Genomic DNA, 6,636 nt, shown 5'->3' with positions numbered 1-6,636 from the left:
GGAGAAGTTAAAGTAAAGGTAGTGCAAGACAAAAGTACGGACGCAAACACAGCTTTATTGATTCTGACCCCTTGTCCGAGCTTTCAGATTAGTGGATCTACAAACTCTTATTGTATACATCATTCTGTGAAAGCGATGCCAACACAAGTAGCCCTTTCCGCTGTTTAATTTTTGTGTGGCGGGGCTCACGATCGAGAACAGGTTGGCTAAGTGCGCAGAGTAAACCATTTATCACGCGTCATTTTCGTGTGGCCTTTCCTGCATGGGCCGGACCAGAAGATGTGTGGATGACCTCCTAAGGACGCATCATAACAGCGCCGACAAGCAAGACAGTGGTTTTCTTGATCTACGTTGCATACCCTGAGGGCTTGATTCGATTACGCTTCGATTGGAGCATTATTGCTGGGAAGAGCCGGGAAAAGAGAGCTGAGCCAGCTTGTCTGAGCTCTCTATTACACAGTTTACGAAAGAAGTTCAATGTTCTTTAGAGAGTACGGCTTGTCTGCGCATGCTCTGATAACCCCGTGTAAATGTATGCAAAGACGACGGAGATAAAACAGCTGAAAACAGCGTAGTTTGGGGTCTGTCTCTTCCTGTGGACGTCTTTTTACTATAGCTCAGCCTTCATTTGGAAGATGCAATATAGAAGTTTGGCTATAGCTGCGACTCGAGATAAGTTTGATGAAGGAGAGAAAACACAATGCACGTGAAAGACACTAACACATGAAGCCAAAGCAGTTTGCAGATTCTAATTATGTGCTCTGTATCGTATACAGGATGTTTCAGTTAACTTGGGCCAAAGTTTAAAAATATGCAAATGCCACGTAGCTCGATAGAACCAAGGTAATGTTGTTTGCCGTCGCTTGGAGATACTCAGACTATTTTTTGCATTCCGCCTATCAAAATTATTAATCCTAATTAATTATTCAACTTCTCAATTATTATAATTAGATAAAAGTGTCAAGGAGAAAATTGTAGAGCAACACGAGAAACTACCAATACAGCTTTCTGTTGCTCCATACGTGCTACATACGTACTAAAGTCCCTCGATCGACTAGTCGCGCGGCAATTTTGCGTGTATTCGCGGGCTTCTTTCACCCTCGAAGAACACTTTTATGTAGCACGTATTGAGCAACAGTAATCTTTATCGCTAGTTTCTCATTTCGCTCTACAATTTTCTCATTGGCACTTCTAATCTAATTATAATAATTGAGAAGTTGATTAATTAATTAGGACTAATTATGTATTTAGGCGGAATGCAAAAATAGTCTGAGTATTTCCAAGCGGCGGCAAACAACATTACCTTGGTTTCTGGGCAGGTACGTAGCATTTGCATATTTTTAAAGTTTAGCCCAAGTTAACCGAAACACCCTGCATAGGAAGATTATAGTAGGAGCCCCTTGGTAGGCCCGCATCGTCGTGCTCTAAGGGCGTCCCTAAAATGAAAGGCGCATGTCGTTAACTATTTTAAAGGGTTCCTAAAGATAGTCCTCGAGGTTGTCAAACGCCTACAATTTCTAGGCACATGGCCCGGGTCCTCTTGACCGACGTGTGTCACAACGATGGCACACTGGGTAGTTGAGTCTTAAATAAAAGAATGTTGTTTACGGTAGAAAATTCCTGACGAGAGCGACGCGATCGTGCCTGTCGAGCATGCGTGCCATGCGGAAGTCATATTGGGTCAAAACAATTATGAGGCCGCTATTGTCACTCCACGTCACGCAACTACTGCGCTGCGAGCGCTGTGCAAGAGCAGACACAGGTGCCGCTCCGTGAGTTCCCTGAAAACGGTTACGGGATCAGGATGAGTTCGCTGCAGTCACTGCGAGCAGATCAAGCAGCACGCTCAGCTTTGACGTGACCGACTGTGAGTGAAATTTGAGATTGCTTGCGCTTGGAACGTTCAGAGATCCTTCCGTAACTAGTTTGGAGTTTATTAACTGTGCCTCACAGCGAATTCAATTATGTCGAACTGGATTTAGCTACCTTTGGGCCCAGCATGGCTTACTAACGGATTTCATATACGAATAATTTAGCTGCATCAAGGATTACCGTTTTATACCTGCTCTTACCACAGGACAACGTGTTCTTTGCCTAAGCTACTTGTGGGACTTTGAAATTTGGCAGTGTGGATGGCAGTTCCTGTGCACAGCTCGCAAGATCATGGAAGCGTATACATTCAGAAAGATGGCGCATATCTACGTTGACTCCTGCACCGCCTCTCTACTGAGCGATATTGCCCGGCTGTGCTATAGAGCATATGCTAAAGAACACCCTGTGTAATATGAACATAATAATGGTTATTATAGCCGGTTACTGTCTAGGAATGCAGTGGCAAATACACCGTTGTCTAACTCAATTAAAGCTTGTATGGAGGCGAACTTCATTCAAGATTGGCGTCCCTCTGGAACTATATTTGAAGCCTGGAGGTGCAGAGGGGCAGATGTGATTGGCGGAGATTGCACTGATTCCTAGGTTGCCACCCACCATAGATGTATCGGCAATAACTTAAAGCTTTTACATATGAAAAAATATATATATTCCATTGATGCCACGGAAATTACTTGGGCAATTTGACCTATTGCTTGCAGTTTTCATGGATTATTTTTCTCCTGACTGTGCATAAATTGGCAGAGAATTAGGTGGGATGATGCGCTGAGGAAATTTGCAGGCAAATGATCAAGTCGGCTGACGCACGATAGGCGTAAGTGGGCTGGGAAAGGCCTTTCGTCCTGCAGCGGACATAAATAGGGCGACGATGATGACAACGACGATGATTTAATGTTTGCTTACAAGAACGGTTCTTCAGAGAGGCGTGGGGTGGGTCCAAAGAAGAACTTGTGCCGCTCTGGAAAGCCAACCGAGTCCCTTAAAATTTTGTCGTCAGCTTCTTTTTATCAGAGGTTCCAGCACTTCAGCCCCACGTATGCGTTTATCTTGTTTTTCCATTACGCCTGCAAAGCGTGTCCGTTTTTGGCCGTTCGAATGAAGAGCACAAAACGGGACCGCGGGAATACACGTCTTTTGTTGGCAGTACAGTGGTGCTGTCATACTTCCTTCGCTTAGCGGGCGATGAATCAGGCCTGTCGTTGGCCGTCTTTGAAAATCGCAAGCCGCAGGGCCCAGCCATGATGAATTATTGCGCGTCGTCGGCCTCTCTCCACGAGTCGAGGATGGCATCGGCGACGTAGTCGGGCTCCTTTCTTCCTTGCAACGCGAATTCTGGCGGCAATCGTGGCACGCCTGGCGTCTGCTGGTTCTTGTTTACTCTGCTGGGACACCGGCGAACTCGCGGCCTTTTCCTTCTGCCGCTCGCTCTGCTGTGTCCACCGGTCGGCGTAGGAGTGACGGACCGCTTTGGCGCTAACATCGGCAACGTCAGCAACGTGGGAAAGGAAAGGTGGAAACGTTGAGTCGATCTGAACGGGAGAATAAAATGTCTTCAAGTGTACTCTTTCCCGCTGGAAGATATGTTCTTTCTTTTAGCTGCTAAAACTGCGACTTTTTCGATTTTTTAGCAACTGCTAAAGCAAATTATACGAGCCCCTGTACGTGGCTCTGCTCTTTATGGAAGGCAATGCAACGTTATTTGAAACCCGACAATGACGACGTCTCTTCTTTCTAGCTATATAGTAATAGCAGAACTCTGCACCAGAGTAAGTATGCTTCTGCTATAATTTTTATCGGTACCATAGCAGAATGGCTGATCAAAAATATTTACAGCGTCTACAGACGCATCCATAACTAAGAATAATTTACCGGGAATTCCGCAAGAAACTGCAGGCAAAGTGACGCAGGCATACAAAAAGGAAAACTTTGTCGAAGGTCTCCCCCAGCTTCACTGCCAACGCTATATAGTGCTCCTGTCATTTACACAATGTGGGCGGCGGAGCCTCCAACATCATTCGTCTACCACCCATGTTTTCCAGACGAGCTCTATACTCTGTTCGCATTTCAACGCAGTCTCGTCACTTGGCATAATTTGATTGTTCGGGGAGCAAGACATTTGCAGGCGGGTAATTTTAGTTGACGAAAGAGGTACTAGTGGATTAGCTGGTGTCTTCTTAACATAACAATAGCTTGTGCAGCGCAATTACGGAATATAGAGAAAGAAGTGTGCGAGATGTCTGTTTCCTGTTAGTTCTACGTTCTACTGCGTAAGGACACTTTTTATGGGCTCGTTTAGTACAGCAGCGTTATCAATAGGGTCGTTACCCACGATAACGCCGTGACCTGGTGTGCAATGAAAAACTATGTCATAAATGTAATTTAAAGTTCCGTGGAGTGTCTCTTTGACCGCGGAAGCTAACTGTTCGGATGTCCCATGTTGTAGGTCTGATTGCGGGATCTCAAGTGATTACTTGAAGCCTCAAAACACGCGCCAGATACTTGATTGACGCAGTTTACAGCTGGACGAAGGTGAGACGTCGTCATTTAAGAGAAGAAGCTCAACTTTGACACTGCTGAGGTAACCGGCCGTATACCTCACGCCCACAGAGAAAGAGAGAGAAAGAGAAAAAACACTATTTAATATAGGTTAGTAAGCAATCAAGCCCCTCATTCCAGAGGCTCGCTGGTACCTCGAATCATTGGTCGATTCGATGTAAGCGGTCAGGCAACGTTGGTCTTCCGTGGATTTGCCCATATTTAACCAATCGGCACGGGGGTACGCTTTACTTGGTTTTGTAGGGGAATTCGGTGCCCAGAATATGTGCTGTGCTAACATGTCCGTTGAAATATAGGTGTTTTGGGATTGACGTTAATAAAGCACTCGTTAGCGCTGTCTGACATGTATATCTTGCAGTCTGGTTATGGAGATAGATGGGAACAGTCTCCTACTCTCCTGATATGAAGTGGCTGTTTCGAGTTGGGAAAAAAGGGAGCCTGACGTAATGTTACTCGGGTGAGCGGCGAGCTCCCTACTTCTCGTGAATCAGGCGTTCACGTGAACCGTGCGCGAGTCAGCCGCTCCGGCGCGAAAAAGCAAAATTGTTTAAGACTTTGTTGAAAGTTTTACTTAGGCGATCGATTCAAATCATTTTTTTTGTGTGTGCAAAATTTAGAACTATCGTTTCCTTTTCCTATTCATTCTAATTTGTGTGTTGGATGTTTCTATAGATTTTCTGCGATGGTGTAGGTCGAGTTTGGCTTTTCAAGTTCATTTGAATATCTGATTATTGACGTTGCGGGGAGGATTCCCGGCTCGGATAAGGGCGGGAACTTCGATGAGCCGAGTTATGCAGTAACGCGCTCCAGACTTTCGATGAATAAAGTTAACAAATGTGAAGTGCTAATTAAAATAAAAGGGGTCGACTGAGTAGGTGACCATGCACAGCTGGCATAATCTCTCTAACCAAGGTCGCAAAAACAACAACTTATGTGCCATTTCTGGAAGCAGCCAAAAAGACGGTTCGTGAATACGCCCCTCGTGCATCTGCTTTGTAAGATGAAGGCAACACGAATTAGAAATCAAACGCAGGTACCTCACAACCTGGTGTCAATTAACACGAATGGAGCTGTGAAGATCATATAATGTGGATGACAGGTAACCGTAGTCTCTTAGAACTAAGGAACGGAAAGCGCTTCCGGTCGTGGCAAAAGGTTAAAGTGAGTAATGAGATCAGGAAATTTGTAGGGAAACGATGAAGTAGGTTGGCGATGGGCATGTGCACAGCTGGAGACCGCTGGAAAAGGACGCTGACTTGTGAGGATGATGAAAGCGAAGCGAGTGCATAAATCGATATCTGAGGATAAGGGCCACCAGAAGCTGATCAAGGCTCGGACCATGAACTCAGGTTAATATTTTACTCTGTTTTACATTTCTGTTCTACATATGTGATTCGTGACGCAATGCCCGTCCCTCCCGATACCACTCCTATAGGGGCACACAGTTATCGTGGTGGCGCCACAAGCTAGTTCTGTCTTATGCGGCCTTTTCCTTAGTCTTATCCCGGTTAAAACCGCGATTTCGTTCGAGCTGCGCGCATCTTAAATGGTTCCCTTACGATTACTTCAGTTAGTCTTCAAACAACAACTTGTTGCGCAGTAGCTGTTGGTACGTTAGAGAAACGCTATGAGCACTTGCTACATAGCTGCAGGAGCAAAGTGCATCAGCAAATGCTTAATCCATTGAACCGTTAAATATGCATAGCCGATAAGAGTTAGAGAAAGAAAACACACCATCTGTGAAAGATACATAGGCTTCTCAAATTGCCATGATGTTAAACTTATGCCTGCAGTAAACGCAAAGGCATCACTCAAAAGTGAGGCATGGAAACGTTATCAACAAGAACGTGATGTGGTTAGTCGACTTTTATTTTATAGCAAAGAGGCCATCGGACCAGATTTGTTAATGTAAAATGTAATGCTTTCGCTTTCAGTCCGACCATATGAAAAAGCGACCGCCACGATGAACAGCGGTAGCCTGTGTGCAGATGCACGCAGTGAGAGATTAATAATTGATGGGGCTTGAGGTTCCAAAGGTACACACAGGGGCTATCAACGGTACCATAGTGGACAGGTTTGGATGAATTTTTCACAACTTGAGGTTCTTGAACCCTGCAACTAATCATGTATCTCGAGTGTTCTTACATTCCGCTCCCGTAGGAATGCGGCATCCGCGCATCCGGAATCCCC

Source organism: Dermacentor silvarum, chromosome 7 (genome assembly GCF_013339745.2).
Source record: "Dermacentor silvarum isolate Dsil-2018 chromosome 7, BIME_Dsil_1.4, whole genome shotgun sequence".
Lineage (NCBI taxonomy): Eukaryota > Metazoa > Arthropoda > Arachnida > Ixodida > Ixodidae > Dermacentor > Dermacentor silvarum.
This window is presented reverse-complemented; position numbering follows the sequence as displayed.